General features: G+C 39.3%; 1 long non-coding RNA gene across 1 annotated transcript in view; it reads right to left on the bottom strand.

The window, feature by feature from the left end:
* LOC122557316 (uncharacterized) overlaps positions 1-20,484 on the bottom strand; it is a 67,207-nt gene extending 46,723 nt beyond the window's left edge. Inside the window, exons 1-4 of the long non-coding RNA XR_015758637.1 lie at positions 20,303-20,484; positions 16,553-16,798; positions 14,833-14,918; positions 7,417-7,503 (exon numbers count right to left, since the gene is read on the bottom strand). This is a non-coding gene — a long non-coding RNA (uncharacterized LOC122557316). The remainder of the gene's footprint in view (positions 1-7,416; positions 7,504-14,832; positions 14,919-16,552; positions 16,799-20,302) is intronic.
* Between the last annotated feature and the right edge of the window lie 3,240 nt (positions 20,485-23,724).

The following is a 23,724-nucleotide window of genomic DNA, read 5'->3' as shown; positions in this document are numbered from 1 at the left end:
TATTACATGCAACTCCAAGAGGCAACTACGCTGACATCTGTTGTATGTTTTGCAATGTCAACCATTACGAGCTTGTGGCTGGGGAGGTTTGCTACACTCAAGTAAATATTAATAATAAGAGGCTTTTGTATTAAACAAGATGGAGTTGATTGCATGATAGCAATCAGGTATAACAAAATAGGCAAAGAACCAAAGAACTGTGGATGCTGGAAATCAGAAACAAAAACAGAAAATGCTTGAAAAGCTCAGCAAATCTGGCAGCATCTGTGGAGAGAAAGCAGAGTTAGCATTTGGATCCAGTGACCTTTCTTTTAAAACTGAATGCTTTGTAGAAGGGTCATTAGATCTGAAGTGATGTTTTCTCTCCACAGATGCTGCCAGACCTGTTGAGTTTTTCCAGAAATTCTGATTTTGTTTACAATAAAATATTGTTGCTAAGACTATGAAGAGATCTAGGATATACAAAATCCTAAGCTACTCTGCATTTTTCTCACCCAAGTCAATTTAATATCATCAGGGTGAGAGCAGTTGAAAGAAGTCTCCAAATTTACCCTCTAAGAAACACTACTCTTTGTAACAAGATCAGTTCTGTTCAGACCATATGTTCATGCATACACACTTTCTAGAAAGTGTCACTTGATCTCAGCTCAATTTTGCTGATGCATGGGATTAATTCTTCCTCATATCGGCACTTAGGATGTGGGTCAATGAGACTTGGGCTTATTTCTAAGGACTGATTGTTTAATGCTGTCGTTGAAGTTTGCTGGTGCATAGCCCACAGTTGCCTTACGTGACACAGACCTCAGTAATTGTACATTACAAATGCCTGAACAACATTAAGGCAGTTAGGATAAATTGACTTACAGCCAGTTAGGAAATAACACACAATTTAAGCATGCAGGTACGATTATTAAAGGCTGGAAGTGCTTAAACAGATTATTTAATTCTGCCTAAGCATAAGTTCAGATATAATGATTCAGGTACCTTCTTTTTTTTTATTTATTAATTCATTCATGGGATATAAATGTCAGAGTTACAAGTAAGGTTACAAGTTATAGCCCATTTCTACTTCCCCTTCACCTTTATGAACCACTGCAGTCTATGTGATGGAGGTATTTGCACAGTGCTTGGGGAATGAGTTCCAGGATTTTGGATCAGAAATAGTAAAAGCATAGAAATCTCTTTTATTCTTACACAATATGTGGGCACCACTGGCTGAGCCAACATTCATTGTCCATTCCTAATTGCCCTTAGCAGGAGTTGTGGGTTAACTTCTTGAACTGCTGCAGTCCATGAGGGGTAGTTACATGCACAGATTCTGAGTTAGAATAGTGAGTGTCTTGGAGAACAACTTGCTGGAAGTGGTCTTCCTGTGTACCTGTTTTCCTGTGACACAGTTCATGGGTATGGAAGTGCTCTTAAGGAAGGTTTGATAAGTTGCTATGCTGCATCTTGCAGATGTTACATATTGTTGCCTCGATACTGACCTCCTGAAGTGATGTTTGGGGATGAAGATAATTGTCCTCCAACAACCATTATGTATCAATCTGGTGATTGAGAATTTACCCCTTTATTGGTTCTTTCACTACCTACCTCAGGCTAAGTTCTGGCAGATGTGTCCTATAGGACTCAGCCAATTCTATGAGTAGTGGTGCTACCAAGCCACTCTTCATGATGGGCATCAACTCCCCTACTCAGAGTACATTCTGTGCCCTTTTTACATTCAGTGCTTCTTCCAAGTTGATCTGATTTGATTTATTACCGCCCTATGTATTGAAGTACAATGAAAGGTATTGTCTTATGTGCTTTACAGGCAGCTCATACTATAAAAGTACATCAGGGTAACAAACCAGAGTCCAGGATATAGTGTTACAGCTGTCAAGAAGGTGCAGAGGGAGAGAAATCAATATTAACATTAAAGATGGAGTAACAGCAGGGAAGAAGTTGTGTTCAATGTGAAAGAATTCTGATTTATCAGCTGAGCGATTGTGTTAGGTAATAATTATTTGAAGGTTTCCTTGCCCATGTTTTACCTATTAGCCATGAGACATTATGGCATCAATTCAACATTTAGAACTCTCAAGGTCATTCCCTCTTAACTATATGCCACTAACTTTCTACCTATTGTGGTTCTGTTTTGTTGTCATTTAAAGGAGATTGTGATAGAGATGTCTGGACCACGGTTAAATAGAATGATTCTTTAAGCATGATTATGGTAGTTTATAGTTGCCTAATCTGTGGCAAAGCTCTCCCAATTTTGGTAGAAGTAACCAGATGTTAGTAAGGAAAACTCTGCAGGTTTGATTGGGCTGAGTATGTAGTTGGTGTGCCTGATGGCTATGTCAATGCCAGTGGTCCATTCTATTTTAGATCTATTGTGTGCAATAGCATTTTGATAACAGTTGAGTGGATATATAGACCATATTATCAAGTACAAGAGAGTTAACTGCATTGTTGTGTGTTGGGTATCACATACAGGCCAGATTGGGTAAGGCTGGAGTATATCCTTCTCTCAAAGACCTCAGTAATCCTAGTGTGTTTATGCTAATATGGTAGTTTTATGGTCACTGTTATTAATAGCATCTTTTTATTCTGCATTTTGATTTAAATAGCTGACTTACAATTCCACAGGTGCTGTGGTGAGATCTGAACTCATGTGACTGCAATGCATCCAGTTTTGCTTTGGAGACGATTCTATGAGGAATGCAACATAACAGCATTATTTTTGTGGATAGGTTACCGCTACAAGCAATTTCAATCTCCTTGGCATCTAACAGCTAAAGGAAGTGGCAACAGGCGAGGAAGAAGTTTTAACAGCTTAAACAAGTGTACCAAAGTAACGCTAACCACCGTACAGATTGATTTCAAGTTATGCATGTCACAATGAGTTTCCCCTCAAACTCTTAAACCACAATGCATGCTAAGCTGTCAGAAAACAGCTCTTTTTAAATTTCACCTACATGCCCATATTGCAGCAGGGCATACTTGTTACTGCCAATTCTAACTGCTATTGCTTTGCCATTTGGAAAGATGAACCTTTGGAGCAGCCACCCAGTACTACCTGTTTGCTTGAAATATTTATTCACACACCAGTTTTCAACATGGACACTTGCTGTACCATCAAAATTCCCAAAATCTCGAGATAATTTCCTTGCTTAAAGGACAAGGTACCCATCAAACAGGTGTGGAACATTTGAGGATAGTCTCTCAAATCTAGACAGATGATTTGCAGTGGATAAATATAATGCTGTTAATTATGTCACATTCTGATGGATGATTACACTGAATAAGGAAGGATGATATGTTACTGTCAAAATCACGAGGATGCCATTTGTACTGGTAACTTTAATCAAATTCTCAATGCTTTAAACAAGGCAGAAGCCAAACAAAAGTGAATCAAACACAATTATGCAACAGATGGACATTAGATGGCAGTGAGGGGCATATAATTACATGATCTGGCCTTGAAAAAGATTAAAGATGGGGCAGGAACTGAAAAAAACATACAGGATAGCTTAGGCTCATCAAAGTGAGGCAGGAGGGTTCTTATATCGATAAAATAGAGTCTTCAAGAAGATATGATTGAGATTTTTAGAATAATAAAAGCATTTGATACTCTCCATGTTGATAGGGTGTTTAAACTAGGACAGTTAGAGTCAATCATAGAATTATAAAGTACAGAAGAAGCCCTTGGGCCCATCAAGTCTATACTGCCAAAGCTATGCTAAATCTACAGTAGATCCATAGCTTTGAATGTTATGACATTTCAAGTGCTCATCCAAGTGCTTTTTAAAGGTTTTGCAGTTACTTGCCTGAAGCACAATCCCAAGCAGTACCTTCCAGACCCTCACTACCTTCTGAGTGAAATCATTTTCCTCAAATCCCCACTTTCGCTTTGAAATGATGCCACCTTGTTATTGACTAAGGGCAACAGCTACTTTCTATTCACCCTGTCCATGTCCCTCATAATCCTACACATATCTATCAGGCCCCGCTCTCGGATGGCTTGAGCATTGAATACTATATGGTACTTAAATAAGAACCTAAAAACAAACTGGGTATTATACAAAAGGTTCAGATAACATACTTGAGAGTAGTTAGAAACAGCTTTCGTTAAATCATTGTTAGTCTTTGTTAAATAGTTAAATTTGAAGTTTAAATGTGTTCTTTCTGTCTGACATTGGCAGTGAGAGGAATAAATACAAAAGAAAAACACAGAGGTAAATACAGAAATATATAAGATTGTGCCATGATGTGTCTGCAATCCAGGTAATTTTGCCATTTGATTCAATGCGTAATATTATTACAATGAGGGAGTGGAATCTGTCGCTGGAGGACTTTGATGTGTATGCTGACCACCATGGTTTGTTTCTGGATGAGAGGAAATGGTGTTACAGAAAGCACAGTGATGGGCCTTACTGCTGTTCAATGTGGGTTCTTAAGGAGTTGCATAAGATGTTACCTTGATATGGGAGTCAAGGCAATTATGAATATGCAATTAAAGCTTCAAAAGACATCTATGTGGTGACATCAAATGCTGTGTTCCAAAGGCATAACTTCTGTCAGATGAGGCAGAAGGGGAAAGCAGTTACTCAGTTTATGACATTAGGAGGCATAAGCTGCTGTGAAGAAGTTGTGGCTTAACATTAAATGAGAGTTTGAAAGAAACAGCTGCATTTGAAGCAATGGATGGCTAACTTCACTGCATGAAACAGTCACAGATTTTATGAGTTAAGTCTCACTACATTCACCATAGTGTAAGATTTGACACAGTTGCTTCCATCATCCACTTTTCTGGAAGGGATTTATAGGATCTAAAGTCACAAAATTGTGACAACAGTTTCACAAATTAGTCAAGAAATAGTCATCTAAGAAATAGGTGGCATGGTGGCACAGTGGTTAGCACTGCTGCCTCACAGCGCCAGAGACCTGGGTTCAATTCCCACCTCAGGTGACTGACTGTGTGGAGTTTGCATATTCTCCCTGTGTCTGCGTGGGTTTCCTCCGGGTGCTCCGGTTTCCTCCCACAGTCCAAAACTGTGCAGGTTTTAGGTAAATTGCCTGTAGTATTAGGGGCAGGGGTAAATGTAGGTGAATGGATCTGGGTGGGTTGTGCTTCAGCGGGTCAGTGTGGACTTGTTGGGCCGAAGGGCCTGTTTCCACACTGTAAGTAATCTAAAGTGTTAATGGGAGTGACGACCTCATGGTTCTTGTGGAGATTATGGCACCTCATTGGGGTATCCTGTAGAAATCAAGCCCCACTAATTTCCACAGACATCACAAAGGTTAAAGGTTTTATAGAAGTACATAAAGTGCCCCAATTTTCCTGTCTGGTTGACCCAGGTTGGCAGAAAGCATGGACCAGGTTTTTGTAATGAACACAAATGACTAACTATTACAACTAGATAGACTCTAGCTACAGATAAACAACTATGAACCATCAGCATATAATTCTAATCCTTTTTTAAACTCCCCCTTACGCACTTATCTAGACAGACACAGACATGAAAACAAAATGGGTGTTATGGATGGTGATAAAACTGGGGAAAGCAGGTTTCTGTTCACAGGCCATGTGAACAGGTCCTTGTGCGAATAAAAATGCCGCTTCTTGGATTTCCATTTCAAGATGCTTCCTGGTTAGATTAGATTCACCACATGGCCACCGTGCCATGCCGCTTTCATTGGCTTACAGGAGGTACAGAGTGTCTGGTTCACTTTTTTAAAAGGTTGCTGATTTATTAGTCACAGGTTACAGTAATACAGCAATGGGTACAGCCTGACAACATTCCAGCAATAGTTTTGAAGACTTCTGTTGAAGAACTTGCTTTACCCCTGGCCATGCCACTCCAGTATAGTAACAACACTGGCATCTACCCAGCAATGTGGAAAATTACTCAAGTATGTCATGTACACAAAAAGCAGAACACATTCAATTATCACCTCATCAGCCTACTCTCAATTATAAGGAAAATGATGGGAGGAGTCATTGACAATGCTACCAACAGCATTTGCTCAACAATAAACTGCTCACTGACACCCAGTTTGGGTCCGTGAGGGCTTCCTAGCTCCTGATCTCATTACATCTTTATTTCAACATGGACAAAAGAACTGAGTAACATAATACAGGTTCATAGCTCCTTGAAAGTGGAGTCGCAGGTAGATAGGATAGTGAAGAAGGCATTTGGTATGCTTTCCTTTATTGGTCAGAGTATTGAGTACAGGAGTTGGGAGGTCATGTTGCAGCTGTACAGGACATTGTTAGGCCACTGTTGAAATATTGTGTGCAATTCTGGTCTCCTTCCTATCAGAAAGATGTTGCGAAACTTCAAAGGGTTCAGAAAAGATTTACAAAGATGTTGCCAGGGCTGGAGGATTTGAGCTATAGGGAGAGGCTGAACAGCTGGGCTGTTTTCCCTGGAGCATTGAGGCTGAGGGGTGACCTTATAGAGGTTTACAAAATCATGAGGGGCATGGATAGGATAAATAGGCAAAGTCTTTTCACAGGGGTGGAGGAGTCCAGAAGTAGAGGACATAGGTTTAGGGTAAGAGGGGAAAGATATAAAAGAGACCTAAGGGGCAACTTTTTCATTCAGAGGGTGGTACGTGTGTGGAATGAGCTGCCAGAGGAAGTGGTGGAGGCTAGTACAATTGCAACATTTAAAAGGCATTTGGATGGGTATATGATTAGGAAGGGTTTGGAGGGATATGGGCCAGGTGCTGGCAGGTGGGACTAGATTGGGTTGGAATACTTGGTCGGCATGGACAGTTTGGACTGAAGGGTCTGGTTCCGTGCTGTACATCTCTATGACTCTATTACTGTATGGGTGGAGTCACAGCTAGCTCACACAAATATGGTTGTGTTTGCTGAAGGTCAGTTATCTTAGCTCCAGGACATCCCTGCAGATGCTTCTCAAGTAGTGTCCTAGACTCAACCATCTTCATGTGTTTACCTTCCCTTCATCGTAAGGTCAGAAGAGTGTTCACATCACACAAGTTCCAAGCAACATCTCTCCAATAAAAACAAATCTAATTATCACCCATTTACATTCAATGGCATTATCATCACTGAATCCCACACTATCAACTTCCTGGGGGTTACCATTGACCAGCAATTGAAAAGAGTCTGATGGAGTACTCCCCAGTTGACTGAAAAAGTACACTTCCAACAACAGTCATGAGGTTTGAACCATCCAGGACAAAGCAAACCGCTTGATTTGTACCAACCCAAAACATTGACTTGCTCCACCATCAACATTTAGTAGCAACACTGTGTACCATGGACAAGATGCACTGTAGAAATTCACTAAGGCTTCTTTGACAGCACCTTCCAAACCTATGATACATACCATTTAGAAGAATAAGAGCAGCAGACACATGGGAACACTTCTACCTGTAATTTCCCTACAAGCCACTCACCATCTTGACTTGGAAATACATCACCATTCCTTCATTGTTGCGAGTCAAAGTCCTGGAATTCCCTTCTTAGTGGCATTGTGTGAGTACCTGCACCAAATAGACTAGACTAAATTTTGGGTTCAAGAAGACAGTTCACCAGCACATTCACAAAGGCAATTAGAGATGGGCAATAAATGCTGGTCTAACCAACAATATTCACATCCTGTGAACAAAGAAATTACATGTGCTAGCATCTTATACCTAAAGTAAACAACAGTCTGGGAAACAAAGTACCTATTAAAATGAATTTTAGGGGGATCCAAGATGGTGGCGACCCAGCAAGTCTGAGTCTACAGTGCTCCTCCCAAGACTTGGGCAAAGTGGATCACCCACCCCACCACACTCACCAAATCATTTAAAATAGCTTTTACTTAATGTAATTAGTTGTTTAGTATTGAATTTAAACAATTTAATCTCCAGTAAAAACGACTAAAGGGAAGGGAGCCCTCAGCTCTCAGCAAGCAGGAACCCCTCTCCACCCTCTCCAGCTGCAGCACAGGCGCCCGCAGCAGCCCCAGGGGACTTATCTACGGTGGCAAACCTCGTGGAAATCTTCTCCAAACTGGATGTGAAGATCGACGCTTTTATTGAAGAATCCCGAAGCTGATGGGACTCTCTCTCGGCCGCGCTGCGAAACCACGACCGAGACATTAAAGAAATCGAGCACCGAGTCAGAGGGGCGGAGCTAAAGGCCGCGACCTCCGAAACTACAGCACAGTCGGCTATGGATCGGGTCCGGACTCTCGAACAGCGAGTCCGGACCTTAGAGAACCACATTGACGACCTTGAGAATCGAGGTCGTCGAAAAAATATTCGTTTGCTGGGCCTTCCCGAACGAGAAAAGGAAGGCCAGCTTATAACGTTCCTTGAACAGTGGCTTCCACGGCTTTTAAATCTGGAGGCTGGATCAGGCCAGGTAAAGGTAGAATGGGCCTACCGGTTCGCAATACGCGAGCCCGACTCGAATCAGCGCCCCCGCCCGGGCGTGTTTCGGCTGCAGAGCTATAAGGAGAGGCAGATACTCTTAGAAGCCTCCAGAAATCTTGTAAAAGATCCCCAAGCCATGATCTATAGGACTTTTCCCCAGCTCTGGTCCAAAAGAGGAAGGCGTTTGATGAGGTGAAGAAGTGTTTAAGGGGCTTAAATATTCAGTACTCCTTGCGCTACCCAGCGACGCTACGCTTTAACCATGAAGGATCCGTGTATAACTTCGCATTGCCGGAAAAGGCCAAGGAATCTTTGGACACTCTTATATAAATTGTAAGAGATAATTGATGTTGGTTTGCTTTCCCCCCACTCGGGTTTACATTCCCCCTCCCTTTTTTTTATATATTCATCCCTTTTTTTTACCTTACTGTTTAATATTATCTTGGGGGGTGGGGAGAGGGATTTATTTATTTGTTCTCTACTTAACGATTTTCTCCCCCCCTTGTTTTTTTTTATTATTCTATGGACACTCTGGCAGTAGGCAACATATTTCCACTGATGGGTGAGTGCCGAACCAGAGGACACAGCTTAAAAATACGGGGTAGACCATTTAGGACAGAGCTCAGAAGAAACTTCTTCACCCAGAGAGTGGTGGCTGTGTGGAATGCTCTGCCACAGGGGGCAGTGGAGGCCCACTCTCTGGATTCATTTAAGAAGGAGTTGGATAGAGCTCTCAAAGATAGTGGAATCAAGGGTTATGGAGATAAGGCAGGAACAGGATACTGATTAGGAATGATCAGCCATGATTATATTGAATGGCGGTGCAGGCTCGAAGGGCTGAATGGCCTACTCCTGCACCTATTGTCTATTGTCTATATATAGGCTGGGGGGGGTCTAGTTAATGTTGGTGGGGGGAGGTGGTTGCCTTATTCTATTTTACTTCTGTCTCTAGGAGCGGGGTTGTTTTCCCTTGTTATTTTGTATTATTATATTTAATTATTACTTGTTGAGGTTGTAATTTTATAGTTATATATGTTTATACATGGTATTAACATTACCAAATTTATCCAGGTGTTGGTGTGGGTGGGGGGGTGGGGGTAGGGTGCTCACTGTTAACTCTAGCTCTGTAGTATATTTGAATTTTCCTCATCCTATTGAGGAGCACCTGGGTCAAGGGTGGGGCACTGGTTGGGAGAGGATACAATAGACTTTTGGAAAGGAAATGATACCCCTTGGGAACAAGGGGAAAATCTCCATTTAAATACGTTTTATATTTTTTTTATTTAGAAGTAGTTTTTAATTATACTGTTGTGAGTGTATTAGAGAGCCTTTGTTTTTGTGAATTTTATATGCTCTATGCTCGGGATGTTCTGGATAGGGTTTCCCCTCCCGAGGGGTCTCGGACTTGCCCGGACGATTATGGTTGATCAGTCGGTTAAGTGGTGCACCTGGAATGTCAAGGGGAGTAATTCACCAGTCAAAAGGAAGAAAATATTATCAAACCTCAAGAAAGAAAGGGTTGACATCGCTCTCCTACAGGGGACACACTTATTGGATAAAGAACACTTGAAATTACGACAGGGTGGATTTGATCAGGCCTTTTTTTCTTCTTTTAACTCAAAAAGCAGGGGAGTTATTATTCTTATTCGGAAGAATTTCCCTTTCAAAATCCTAAATCAGATAAAAGACGAATCTGGACAATATATTCTGATTAAAGCCCTTATAAATGGAGAGGAATATGGGATTGTAAATTCGTATTGCCCCCCCCCCCCCCCCCCCGGCACATCCTTTTAAATTTATAACGGAAGCCTTCTCAAAATTGATGGGTCTCGGTGCTTATTATACAATTATAGGGGGAGACTTTAATTGTATTATGGATCCGGAAATAGATAGGATTCCCAAGAGTACTGCAGGAGTATCTCCCAGATCGAGACAATTGGTGGATTTGAACAAAGAATTAGGATGAGTAGATGTATGGAGATGTCTTCATCCACAGGGCAGAGATTTTTCTTTTTACTCCAATCCATATAAATGCCATACCAGAATCGATATGATTTTTGCCCCGATTTTTTAAAATTCCATATCATCCTGTAAAATAGGCAGTAAAGCAATTTCCGATCACGCTGCTGTATATATGAAAATCAAGGTGCGGAACAATGAGACATCCCCCTGGCATTGGCGTATGGACCCCTTCCTGATGAAAGAGAGTAAATTTGTAAGGTACTTCTCTCAAGAATTTAAAACATTTTTAGAAATTAATTTAGGTACGGCTAGCAACCCATCAATGAGGTGGGAGACCATCAAAGCTTACACGTGAGGTTTGATCATCTCATACTCAGCAACCCAGAAAAAAAACTAAAGAGAGAACAACAGCATCTGCTTGAAGCTCGCTTAAAAGCGGCTGAAACAGCATACGCTGACAGACCTTCTATTATCAAATTGCAAAGGATTACGGCCCTTAGGACAGCTCTAAACACCATGCTTACCCACATGGCTAAGAGGGAAATATTATTTGCAAAACAAAGGTTATATGAATTTGGCGATAAACCGGGTAGATACTTAGCATTTCTTGCAAAGAAAAAGAAGGCCCCTCAAACTATCACTTCTATCAAGGAAAGTATGGGTATTTTGACTCATGATCATAAAAGGATTAACGCAATCTTTAGAAAATTTTATTCTGATTTATATAAATCGCAGGATTGTGAAGACAGGACTAGGAGGATGCAATCATTTTTTAAAAATTTGACCTTTCCGGACCTAACACCGGAACAGGTATCGGTCTTGAATGTTCCCCAAACAATCCAAGAAATACCTGACACAATCAGGCAACTTCAGAGCGGTAAGGCACCTGGCCCAGATGGTTTTCAAGCTGAATTCTAGAAAGAATTTACAGGAATATTGGCTGGTCCACTAATGGACATGTATAACAACTCATACAGTCAGGGCTGTCTCCCGTCTTCGCTGAAAGAGGCAAATATCTCTCTTATCCTTAAAAAAGGAAAGGATCCAGAAGATTGCGTGCCATACAGACCAATATCCTTGCTAATGTAGATTTTAAAATCCTCTCTAAAATGTTAGCATTGAGGCTAGAAAGGGTATTGCCACATATCATAAAGGAGGTTCAGACGGGGTTTATTAAAGGCCGTAGATTATCCAATAATGTTAGAAGGGTTTTGAACATGATTCAGGCCTGCCATCAGGGAAAGATACCAGGAGTAGTAGTCTCATTAGACACAGAAAAGGCATTCGATAGGGTTGAATGGTTATATTTGTTTTACACATTGGAAAGGTTTGGCGTTCGAAAGATGTTTACCAAATGGGTCTCAACGCTGTATAGTGATCCCAAAGCAGTTGTGATTACCAATGGATTAGGCTCGGATAGCTTCAGTGTGGATAGGGGCTGCCGTCAGAGATGTCCTCTCTCGCCATTGCTATTTACGCTAATAATTGAGCCATTAGCAGAAGCTATATGGGCTGACCCTAATATAATGGCCCCGAGGATTGGTACAGGTAAACATAAAATTACCCTTTATGCAGATGATGTTCTCCTATTCTTCAGTAATCCTCTGATGTCCATGCCTCGCTTAATCCAAGTTATTAATACATTTAGTGCATTCTCAGGCTATAAAATTAATTTCTCAAAATCGGAGGCTATGCCAATGGATGGCTTTGCTATGATACCCCACTTTGTGGACAGATCCCACTTTCCCTTTCGGTGGTCCCTGGAGGGTTTCTTATATTTAGGCATTTTTATTACCCCAGTATTTGGTCAGTTATACAAGGCTAACTTTGTGCATTTACTGGAAAGGATAAGGCAGGACCTCCAGCAATGAGGAGACCTTCCAATTTCATGGCTAGGTAGAATAGCACTAATTAAAATGAATGTCCTTTCCCGTCTCCTATACCCTATGAGAATGCTTCCAGTGATGCTGCCAAGGCTGGCACTACGTAAATTATATGGCTGGTTGGGTTCCTTTATCTGGAATCATAGATGGTCCCTTATTAAGCTGAAGAAGCTACAGCTTCCACAGGCAAGGGGAGGATTGGATTTCCCAGATTTCAGGAAATATCGGTTAAGTTCCCTATTAAGTTACATAACTGATTGGGTCTTGTCTGACCCGCAATCAATCTGGCTGGACATCGAGGCTTCTCAAGTAAAATGCCCACTTATTAACCTTTTATTTTCAGACAAGAGGAAAATCTTCACGGATCACTTTAAAAACCCTATAATACTAAACACAATTAAAGCTTGGAATATAATGCGGCAAAATGAGGGCAACTCACATAAAACATCCCCCTATACTTCGATAGTGGGAGCATGGGAATTTCAACCGGGGTTTACAGATGCCACTTTCAAACTCTGGAGATCCAGGGGTATCTCTTGTTTAGGGGATCTATTTAAAGAAGGGGTCCTGATGTCTTTTGAACAGCTGCATCAGAAATTCGGATTACCTAATGGAGACCTCTTTCAATACTTCCAAATTCGAGATTACATACAGAAGAAGACTACGTTACTAGATAGTCTTTATAAATCAGATAAAGAATGTAGAGTGCTACGGCCAATGGGGGTATTTTCAGTTAGTACTATTTATCATTTACTACATGATGAAGTATCGGGAGATATGGACAATCTACTTAAAACATGGGATCAGGATTTGGGACTAGAAATCTCTATAGAAATGTGGAATGACATTTGGGAAAACGCCAGAAGAATCACCATCTGCAACAGAACCCAGGCTATTCAGCTGAAGATACTTCATAGGGCCCATATAGCACCGGATCGATTGGGAAAATTTAAGGCAGGAGCATCTCCAATGTGTCCCAAATGTAAAATAGAGATGGGCACTCTTGTACATTGCCTATGGACCTGTCATAAGATCTGTAGATATTGGACTAAAGTAGCAAGTGCTCTGACAGAAATCTTAGGAACGGAAATTAGAGTGGACCCTGTATCTCTCCTTTTGGGCTTTTCGAACTTACCCTCCCTGGATATGCACGGGAAGAGATCATTTTCTATTCTCTCGTTCTGTGCAAGGAAAAATATTTTGGTAAGCTGGGTGGCTTCGGGCCCCCCTGGACTTTCAAATTGGCACAGATTAATTATGGAATGTATTCCCCTTGACTTCCTTACAAATATGGTGCACTGAAAGACCGAATTATTCCATAAAATATGGCAGCCCTTCTTGAATTATATAAATACAGGTATTTCGGCCATCCTAACAAGGGCTTTTATTTAATTGAGATGGCGAACTTGGATGGTCTGGGGCTCCTTAAGAGAGGAATCCCACACGAATACGGGTTTTGTTACATTTGATGTTAATACATTCCGAGCATGTATCTCACTACCCAATTTCTGGGTTATCCGTTGGTTTTTTTTTCTTTCTCTTATTTGATAATGTAAGAGACTTAATTATACACTCTGGTTAGTTGTAGGTTAGATTAGTAGTTAGTTGAGTTTTGATTTTTTTTCTCTCAGTATTTTTCTTTTATTAAATTTTGATTATTATTTATTTAAGATTTAATTGTATATCAATGTTTATACTTGGGATTTTTTTTATTTTTTGTAAACTTGTAAAAATGTTAAGTTTTCAATAAAAATATCTATTAAAAAATGAATTTTAGCTCAATGCTTTTGTAATTTATGTTGATGTTCCTTTGTTCTCTTTCACCTACTTAGCTCAATGTCCAATTCACATGAATAGAGTCTGTTCCTTTTTTTGTGTATACCTCAATCACATCTCCTTGAAATTCTACTTCTCTCAGCTTGTCCTGAAAACTAAAAGTCATTAATCTCATGGCCCTCTTCTTCCCAGACCATAAAAAAAAGGTGAAGGAGAGATTGACACTTTGATAAATTGCAGTCTTTTTCATTTGAGAGGTAGGCAGATGGAAAACACCGAAGTACTCAAAGGTACCACTGGAGATGGTAATAACACCTAAAGTAAGACTTGATGACAAGAGAAATGAAACCATTAAACAGTTTATATAGTGCAAGTGTTAAAAATAGTAGCCAGGAAGGTATTATTTGCTGAAATGGAAAGAATTCAAATCCACTCTTATTTACAGATTAAGCTTTAATTATTTCATATAGTACCTTCTTCAGCCAGAACATTGCATTTTCCTGATTACCCAAATAAGGAAACAAACAATGCTAATTCAAATATTATTAATATTGACTTTCCTCCAATTTGTAAACAAGCCTTTAAAAAGGCCAGAAACGTAGCTACACCAATGGTACAGTATTACAATAGTTTATACCTTTACATGCTTAGTTATCAGATAACCCTAAAACATAAACATTCTGCAACGCTCAGATCTAAATTGTATATGTACGACAATATGACAAACCCAGGTGAATAAAACACAATCTCTAAATAGTGCAAATTTGTCAGATGTGCTGGTTAAAATTTAAAAAAAACTATGACTGTGTTACTTTGGAAAAAAACTTACCAACTTCAGAGTTTCTAACACCTTTCGTAAGATCTTCTGGCAACTGTTTTCTTCTGAAAGCTTATGTCAGTTTGATACTGATTTATCTGTGTGTCAAGGACAAAAAGGAGACTGAGTACAGCTCATCTGTCACTTGCTGTCAAGAGAAAGCAGTCACTCCACTGAAACCATTTTCTATCTAAAGAAGACTAGTGGATGAAATATTTTTGAGCACTTTCAATTTCAGTTCAAGTAAGCTTGGGCCCACAGCACGAGAGTAAGCCTATAATTAGGAAGCAATTAAGAATCATCAGGCAAGTCATACAGCAGCTCGGGGACTAAGGTTGGCCAAGGAACACCCATCATTAAGGCAATAGGAAGTGACTTTATGCTCAAAATGCCCTTACTTCAGTCAGCAAGTCCAATACATCAGAGGCTTTCACCACGAAAAATGCCTTTGTTGTAACCTACCAATCTCTGCATTCTGAACTGTAAGCTCACAACAGGGAAGGGACCACATTGCCTCTGTTGTCAATGTGGCCATACTTCTTTCAATATAGATGCATCCCAATAATTTCTAATGACTTTAATTAGGAACAGCATCTCTAGTAACCCCTCTTTATCTATTTTAGCCTATCCAGTCAAACACTTGCTGTTTCACTATGATTTTGGTGGCATCTCCTTCATTGGTTCCTACCGATGATAAGTACTCATTTTGTATGAGTATGCCTTCTTCCATTCACGTGTTGCTCATTTTTAATGTTGAATTGACTCTCTCTCTCTCTTTGTATTTTGCTCTTTTATTATTTATATGTCTACAGAACTTTAGATACCCTTTTATATTAGCTGCCAGTCTCTTTTCATACTCTCTCTTTATCTCTTTTATTCCCTTTTTGCTTCCACTCTGAACTTCCTATCTTCAGCTTGCTTTGTACTTCTGTTATTACCCTGGCATCTATCACGTGTATCTTTTCTCCACTGTTTCTTACTAGCTACCTATTTAGTTATCTAGGAAGTTCAGACTTTGCTTGCCCTAATTTGCCACGTGGTGAGAATGTGCCCTAACTATATCTGCACCTCTTCTATAGAGACTGACTTTTGTTTCATTATGGATTCACCTGCTGATCTTTAATTCCAATTTACCTGGGCCACATCTGTTTCCAGTCTGCTGAAATTAGCACTTCTCAAGTTAATCACTTCTGATTGCTCTCTGCCTGAGATTATTCACAGCTAATGTAAATTCTATAACATCTAAATGATGTTATGATCACTATTCCTTAAATGTTCCTCTACTGACACTAGATCCATTTTATCCAGCTCATAACTAGAAACAGATGCTACAATGCCTCTTTCCTCATTGGGACAGAAAAATATTGACCTCGAAAATTTTCCTAAACATATTTCAAAATTTATTCCTCCTTCCTGTTGCAATAAGTTTATATTACAATATCCTCATTAACACGACTACTTATCTTTGGCACACTTCTGTAACTTCCCTGCAAATTAACTTGTGATTTTCCTTCCCATTAGTTGGCTTCCTATAGAATACATAGCATATAATTCTCTAGTTTCTTAACTCTTTCCAAATAGATTCCCTGACATCCTTCGTCTCAGCACTATAATATTCTCTAATATTAAAAAAACAAAAGAACTGCAGATGTTGTAAATACGAAACAGAAACAGAAATTGCTGGAAAAGCTCAGCAAGTCTGGCAGCATCTGTGGACAGAAATCAGACTTACCGTTTCAGATTGCAGGATTCTTTCCTCTGCACTCTTTCTTTGTCCAGCTCGACTGGCATCTAGAGTATCAGGTATCCTGGTTAAATTCCACATCCCGATCCCACACAACATGTACCAGACATTTTAAAGAGTTGTGCCAGTTAATGGAAGGGAGCCAGCTCATTGTTCATTTTGGAGCAAGATCTTGAAGCTGAATGCCATCCATCCATCGCTGACAGGCAGCAGACCTATTGACCAGTATTGAAGCTGCAGGTTTGTGATGGAGGAAGAACAAGTACTTAAAACATGGTAACATCCAATGAAGAAGACATCAGTTTATTATTAATTCAAAGTGGTCATGGTGCAAATCAAGCAGGTGGCTTTGTCCCGGATAGTGTCAAGCTTTCAAGTGTTGTTCAAGCTGCAGTTATCCAGGCTACTGGGGAGTATTCAATCACACTCCTGACTTGTGCCTTATAGGTGATGGACAAGCTTTGGAGAGGTCCCACTGCAACTCCCAGGTCATTTCCTCTGCCCGCAAGCTTTGGAGAGTCAGGAGTTGAGTTACTCTCTTCAGGATTCCTAGACCAAACCTGCTCTTGCAGCCACAGCATTAATATGATTAGTCCAACTTGGTTTCTGAACATAAACTGTCTGTATTTCCAACTGAAAATTCTTATCAGTCCAGGAACAGATTTTTAATTGTAAATATCAAAAATTAGCCTCAATTAACCATCTGTCAGAGAGTTTTGGGTTGTTGATCCAAAGTAGAATCACTTCATATAAACTAATTCGGACTGAAATAACAGCAATGGACTGACATGGAGGTCCATGCACAAAATTGCATGCCTGCTCATTCTGATAGCAAAACAAAATGAATGCTTCCTCAAGTCCCTTTTCTATTTTCAGTAACAATCACTATTTTTAATGAAGGTTTACGAACTTCATATAGTTAGAGAAGAAAAACATTTCAGGTGAAGCAACAACATATAGAAAAGTAAACGTGCAGAAAGAATAGGAATATCATTTGAAGTCATGGGGTGAACACATGTGAAATGTAACTCAACCATTAGGGGTGAGAGGCTACAGTTACCTTATTGATACCATGCTGAGTTTCCAACTACATATCTTTGCAGAGCTCATTTACTTCCAGTAAAGCAGCAATACGTCTATCCCTCTGCTAAAACACTGAGCTATGCCTTTATCACCCATAGATTTCATTATTCCAATGCTGCATGTGGCCTCTCATATTCCACATTCTGTAAACTTCGCCTTTTTTATTTTTCGTTCTCATAATCTAACCTTCACCAGATTTCAGACACATATCACCCCCAATTTATGATGACCTGTATTTGCTACTGGTCTCCCAATAACTCCAATTTAAAATTCTCATCCTTGTGCTTTTGTCACCTAATGCTATTGTCCCTCTTCACATCTGTAACTTCCTCCAGACCTTCAGAGCTCTTTGACATTAGTTCCTCTGTCTCTGGCATCTTGTGCATTCCTCCTGTCTGGATTCTCCCATTGGCAGGTCCCCAGGCCACATTCTTTGGAATTCCTTTAGAAAACTCTGCCTATTTGTATTTTTGACCATTTTTTAAACACCTACCTTAAAAAAAATCTGTGACCAATCTTTGTCACTCACCCCAAATATTTGTCTTTTGGTTCAGAAGCAATGTTTCTGGGACATTTTTCTATGCTGAAGCCACCATGTATCTACACGTTTTTACTGTTTTCTACTTTTGCTCCTCAAAATTACAAGAGCAGTCAAAAGTGTCTCCCTCAGCAAAACCATTTTGCAATTAGGAATTTAAACAGTTAGAATGTCACTTCATAATTTCAATGTAGTATCATAGTAATGTATTATTGTTTTGAAAGAAATAAACTATAACTTCAAAAATTATTAGATCAATAAGATAATTTAAAATAAGTTGATTATTTGACTAGGTATCTGATTGAAAGTTATGTTTCTAAGTTTAGATATTAATAATTCAATTGTTGAGAGACCATAAAGAAATGTTATTTAGACATGGCAATATTTTCCAGAGTTAGTTTAAAGACATCAGAGACTTCATACCAAAGTTTAATGACTTTCTCAGGTGATTTTCTTTATGAGCTAAGAATTCAGGAGACAGACTGTACATTGTTCATTGCAAGTAATGAACTTGATCGGCTGGAATGTTTTTTTCCTATTCACATTATATTAAAATCTCAGCCAGAGTAACAGCTGTGTCATGATAATTAGGCAGTGCTTTAGTCTGAAAGTGTGCTGGGAGAGAAAGTATAATTAATATCAGCTAGGGTTCCTGATTCTGATTGTTATTCAATGATGCCTGTTCTAAACGCAGGTCAGCAGCTAACAAGTGAGGACAAGATCCAGCTGCATCATGATGTCCAACAAAACCTACATGGATTATAACCACAAAAGGACTAATGTTTACCATGGTATCCCACTCAGTATCTTCAGGAGATAGAGGAAGAGCAGCAAGATAAATACAGAAGAGGTCAAAAGAGAATGAATATCAATTTTTCTGTGAATTAGTCAACTCTTCAACAACCTTGAAGTAATAATATTGACAGGAAGCAAAATAGATATTAATAAACAATTTTTCAATGCATTGTAGCATTTTTAACATCTGCTTGATCATGATGTTCAATTTTTGTTTTGAAGAATGACGAAAATAAAGGATATTGTGTCAATTAATATTGATAACTTCTCCTCTAATTTAGGTACTGGAGTTAATTGGGAATATAGCATTTGACACTCTTGGGATAGTTTAATAGCAAATGAAACAGAAGCAGGAATGGTTGTATAGCCATTACAGACTCCTCACCATTCATTATATTCATGGATGAAATTCATATTTATCTGATCATAATATCCTTTAATTCCTTTATTGCCCCAAAATGTAGTCTTGAGTATACTCATTGACTAAGCCCTCTCAGATAGAGAACAGCAAAGAATTAGAGGGATAGATAAAGATTTCCTCATCTCCATCGGAATGGGAGCTCAAAATGGAACTATGACTTTAGTTCTAGATTCTCCAGCCAGGGGCAAGAACCCTCTCAGCATCCATCATGTCAGGCTCTTGAAGAATTTTATGCATGTCAATGAGATCATCTCCAAATCATCTCCAGAAAGGCTCAATCTATTCAAACTCTACTTATTGTGGGCGGCACAGCAGTGGTTAGTATTGCTGCCTCACAGCGCCAGGGACCCGGGTTCGATTCCAGCCTCGGGTGACTGGCTGTGTGGAGCTTGCACATTCTCTCCATGTTTGCATGGGTTTCCTCCAGGTGCTCTGGCTTCCTCCCACAGTCCAAAGATGTGCAGGTCAGGTGAATTGGCCATGCTAAATTGCCCATAGTGATAGGTGCATTAGTAAGGAGTAGGGGAATGGGTCTGGGTGGGTTACTCTTTGGAATGTCAGTGTGGACTTGTTGGGCCGAAGGGCCTGTTTCCGCACTGTAGGGAATCTAATCTAATCTAAACTCTCTCATACAAATTGTCAGTATGGTGAACCCTTGTTGCCCCCACTCTAAGACAAATATATCCTTTCTTAGATAAGGAAAGAATATTGTACTCAGGCATGATCTCAACAAAATCCTATCCAATTGCAGCAAGACTTCCTTACTTATATATAATCAATCCCTTTAATATAAAGGACGCTTTTATTTTCTAACTGTTTCATAGGCCTGCATGCTAACTTTCTGGGAGTCACAGACAAGAATATCCATTCCTATTAATAATGACATTCACTAGCCCCTTACCTTTTAAATTAAATTTTGCTTTTCAAGAGCAAGGTCCTTTCTTTAATTCCCATCTGAGTTAACTGAGTTAATCTTGGCCAGGAAAGCAATCGTATCATGGATTGAAATGTTGTGACATCGAGAGTTGCATGTTGGAAACAGCCTGTTTGGACAATGGGCACACTGGAACACATTATCCTGTTAATCCACAACATCGCTGACAATAAAGTAATCTGCTGACACACAATTCTCTCCACATATGCAGAAAAGAATAGTTATGTGAGCAAGGCACTGAGTGTCACCTGTAATTGTAGAATCATTCGACAGAAGTCACAGCTTACAGGAGAAAAGCATTAAAGAAAAAAAGCTGGAGAAATGAATTGCAATATGCTGTAAATTTATAAATGTTCTGTTCATATTGTCAAATGCAGTATCAGTTTTGCAATTAATCTTTTTAAAATCCAGACTGAAATATGTCAACATGAAAGATACAATTTACAAACCGTCTATGTTAAATTGTTTTTTAGTCATAATGAACCTATATTCATGGTTACTTTTAATTGCAGGGAATTTTTTGGACAATGTAACAGCACATAAGTAGTGTTTTGCAAATTTTATCACCTTTTATGTAAAGGTGGACACAGTAATCAATTTATCATGTCACCACATTATCTTATACTGTACTTTATATAGAGGAATAGAATTACAAGAAAAAGCTGAATCTCACATTAGAGAAATTTGTTGTCCAGCAATTGCAGGATCAGTCATGAAAGAAATTGTTCCAGTAGTCAGTGAGGCTGGCAGCATGTCAAAGAGGGAAATTGCAGAGAAGAAAATAATTGATGCTTAATATGTGGACTTATACTGCCACCTTATGAACAGAGACACACACTTCAAAATAGATTTTCAGAAAAATGTAATGTACAAGCTTATCCATTTTTACATTCAGCACACTGACAATTGAATTTTTGCTTATACACATTGACAACTTCAGAAAATTGGAGACATGGTAAATCAAAATAATTTAAATTAAAAATTTCCTTTCCAAAGTTATGGTGTTAATTATATTTGATATCCAATTTTAGAGGATTGAATGAATTAAAGTAATATTGAGATGTACTTAGATGACATAAATATTCATCAGCACTGTGACAAGAAAATCTACTTGCGGGTAGAAGGTAGAACCAGAAATATAGGTATTTATTTTAATTAAAAATAAACAAGCATAATGGCTTTAGTCTTTCAAAATATTTCTGAGAAGAGATGCCATGGGTGTTCCCTCTACTATTTTACATCCCACTACAGAATACATTTTGCACCAATATCAAGGTGAACTGTGAAAATGCACCACCAAAAGAAGCCAAAATCTGTATAACATATACTTTTAAAACATTACCACAGATATAAAAACATAGAAAATAGGAGCAAGAGTAGGCCATTCAAGCCTGCTCTGCCACTCAATATGATTGATCATTCAACCTAGTACCCTGTTCCCACTTTCTCCCTATACCTTTTGATCCCTTTAGCTGTGCCACTCTCTCTAATTCCTTCTTGAAAACACTCAACAGTTTGGCCTCAACCACTTTCTGTATGAAAGAAGAGGTAATAATATAGATCTCTTCCATTAACATGACTAATTGTCACTCCAAAAATTACTAGATTCACTGATTCAATTTTAAATTTACCACATTTGAACTCTAGACTTCTTGGTTTTGAGTTCAGTACCATAACCACTAAGCTACCAAATAGACATTGGTTAGGTTTTGTACTGCAGCTTGTATACCAGCCACTTGACAGAAGGAAACTTGAAATTGGCAACAATAATTCAAGAAAGAACAAGGATCCATTATTTTAATGTAATAGCTTGAAATTAGAAAGTGCTGAGCAGGTTTGTATTTTGAATTGAGAGAAAATATGGAAAAAGAGCATTGTTTATCTTTTTGAGTGTTTACTTAAAACAATTACAAATGGAGAAGAAAATATCTCAGCCATTTCTTCTCATCAACAACCAGACTGAGGAAGAGTTAAAGTGGCTTAGCGAAATTAAAGAGATATTAGTTCTTCTGAACTGAAGGGTGAGGGTTAGAAAGACAGAGCCCCTGTAAATTCAATGAATATTGCAAGGAGAAAATACATCTGGAACAAATGAAGGGAGCATTGTGGTGAAAACAGAATGGAATCCCAGGAGGGAGAATGGAAAGTGGGGTAATTTACTCTATCCACTGTTTGTTTCAATTAACAATCTATGAATTGTGAAATGGTTCATAATTCTTGATATCTTTCACAATGCATACAAAAGTACATTAAGGAGAGGTAACATTGAAGAACACGCCATAGTTTAAAATGTCCCATGAGATGACCACAGAAGACATCAGGTCAAGAATCCAACCCTTTTCACAAATTACCTAAAACGCCCTTGTGATTTAAATGTGTCAAACATTTTTGCAATCAGTCTTCTTTTAATAATTCTACAAAAGCATAAGTAGAACATTGAGTAAAGCAACAATGTTAATTAGTCTAACATTACTAACACTTAGTAATTTAACCCTCATTAACTAACATTTTCATATTACCCCTACTCTTTCTGCATCCAGATCACCACCTCCCTTGACTTGCTACTTCACCCCAACCTACCTGCTTGTTGTCTCCCTAATTCCTCCTCCCTCTTGCTGCCTCCCTCCCAGCCTCACCATCTACCTCCTGCATATCATCATTGTTTGAGGTAAGATTATTAATTGCCTCTGGTTATGGTAGTATTACAATATGGAATTTGTTTTGTCACACTGTCATACCATCTGATGTTCATATTTGGCACTGGGGATGTCCTTGGACTCCTCCATCGCCAGACCATAGCAACACGACGGCTGGAGGAAGAGCGCCTCATCTTCTGCCTAAGAACTCTCCAACCACAAGGGATGAACTCAGATTTCTCCAGTTTCCTCATTTCCCCTCCTCCCACCTTGTCTCAGTTCCAACCCTCGAACTCAGCACCACCTTCCTAATCTGCAATCTTCTTCCTGACCTTTCCGCCCCCACCCCCACTCCAGTCTATCACCCTCACCTTAACCTCCTTCCACCTATCGCATTTCCAACACCTCTCCCCGAAGTCCCTCCTCCCTACCTTTTATCTTAGCCTGGTTGGCACACTTCCCTCATTCCTGAAGAAGGGCTCATGCCTGAAACATCGATTCTCCTGCTCCTTTGATGCTGTCTGACCTGCTGCACTTTTCAAGCAACACATTTTCAGCCCTGGGGATATGTTGACAATTTCCATTGATTCTATGTGTCATCAATTGGGTATTGTACTTAAATATTCTATCCAACATTGAGATGTGCAAATTGTTAACCAATTAATGGATATGGGCATCTTCTACTGTTTTTTGATTAATGCATCATGAACTCATGAGGGTATTGATGATTAATGACTGGGCAGGTCTGTCCTT

This window comes from Chiloscyllium plagiosum, unplaced genomic scaffold, assembly GCF_037043375.1.
Source record: "Chiloscyllium plagiosum isolate Xiang-an unplaced genomic scaffold, Cpla_swu_hap1 HiC_scaffold_11, whole genome shotgun sequence".
Taxonomy (NCBI): Eukaryota; Metazoa; Chordata; class Chondrichthyes; order Orectolobiformes; family Hemiscylliidae; genus Chiloscyllium; species Chiloscyllium plagiosum.
Note: the sequence above shows the minus strand (reverse complement) of the source record. Positions and strands in the feature narration are given on the sequence as shown.